The sequence below is a fragment of the Mus pahari genome, chromosome 13, assembly GCF_900095145.1.
Source record: "Mus pahari chromosome 13, PAHARI_EIJ_v1.1, whole genome shotgun sequence".
NCBI lineage: Eukaryota > Metazoa > Chordata > Mammalia > Rodentia > Muridae > Mus > Mus pahari.
Window position 1 is genome coordinate 95016814 of NC_034602.1, and position 1650 is coordinate 95018463.

The 1650-nt window shown below is 42.5% G+C and overlaps 1 protein-coding gene across 1 annotated transcript in view; it reads right to left on the minus strand.

Annotated features, from left to right (window-relative positions):
* Tgfbr3 (transforming growth factor beta receptor 3) overlaps nucleotides 1-1650 on the minus strand; it is a 179723-nt gene that overhangs the window by 34364 nt on the left and 143709 nt on the right. The window lies entirely within an intron of this gene.

Here is a 1650-nt window from a genome sequence, read left to right on the forward strand (position 1 = left end):
CTCTGTAGACCAGGCTGGCCTCGAACTCAGAAATCCGCCTGCCTCTGCCTCCCAAGTGCTGGGATTAAAGGTGTGCGCCACCACACCAGGCGACAGCAACATTTTACCCGTGAGTCTAAAATGAAAAGTGCCAGTCCAAGATCTGCACAAGGTCAAACCATGATCAGGAAGAATCCCAGCAGACCTCGGCAAGATCAGACTCGGGGAGTTACAAAAGTGAAAGGGAGGACTTGAAGGTGGAAAAGGATGTTTTGCTGGTGTCCATGGAGGAAAGGGGAATTGGGGTGGTCACGATCAAGATACATTGTATAAAGTTGTCAAAGAATAAAGGCTATTCTAAAAAGATACTTTGAATGAGGAATTATCTGAAACCAACAGATTCTGGATTGCACAAAGAGGCTTTACCCTGTGACCTTTGTCTTCCTTGGATAAGACACTAAGATAAAACAATGCACACAAAGAGATGCCCATTCCCACAGAGTACTTACTTTATGTCTGCTACTAGGACAAGTACACATTTCAAGTGTTCCCTTCCTCTTTTTTATGTAAAACTGTCTGTAAAGTACACAGGTATGTAAACGTGTTTACAAACATGCCTGTGGCTTTGCATCTTGTGGCCTAGAGCTACAGGGAAGATGGCATGATGATCACATGAGTCTCCCAGTGCTGTATGAACTATTAGCTTCCACATAGTAAAACTCAAATCTTTACATGTCATCTGATTGGTTTAGCTGTTCTGAAATTGTATTCACTTGCCAATTTTGTTAATAGACTGTATTTTATGCCCTGTAATACTAATTAAGATATCACCCAGGTAGTAGCATTTTATTTAGTAATAAAGGAGGAAGCCCTTATATGCTTATATAGGCAACATGCATATTAAAACTGAAAGGATGTAATAATTGATATGGCCCCTCTATAACAATACGGAAATTCTTAAAGCCATATTAAAGGTTAGTTTTCATTAATAATCTGTTACAACACTAAAATGATAGGATTCTTTCAAGAAAGTATCTGAATGGCCTCTGACTAGCTGGGATACAGGCGGCAAATGTCTATGTCCCCTGCTGACTCCTGTGTCAGGGATCCTGTTGATGAGTGAGGAGGCTGGTCACTGCAGAGAGACCTGATGGGAAGGCACAGTGCCCACAACTGCTCCAACAGGGCTGGGGCATGTCCAGAGCACAGATTATACCACTGTCACGCTGCATCAACGTCCCTTTAATTTCCATGCCCACTGATTTTCTCCTGCGTGTCTGTAGCATTTTTCCTAAATTCCTCATTTGTTTCCCATTCTATTTACCCCAAACATGACCAAATATTAATCCTTTCCCACTGTAGAGTCATAAAAGATTCACAGGCTCTCAGTTCTCTTGGCCTCCTTGTTGTGGGAGATTGGCTGAGGACACTTTTACTCCAAGTCAAAGCTTCAAAGTGTCACCCAAAATCTTCTCCTGTTACCCAAAGAGCTTATCTAGGGGCAAACCTGCCATGATTGGCCAGTCATAACTTTGCATATGCATGCAAAGAAACCGGAGGGAGTGAGAACTGAATCCTGCCACCATCTGTAAGCTAGGTTATAGACCGACAGACATTAATTAGCTCTTACTCACATTCAGAGGAAACTCCTAAAGGAAGGAGGAGAAGAAG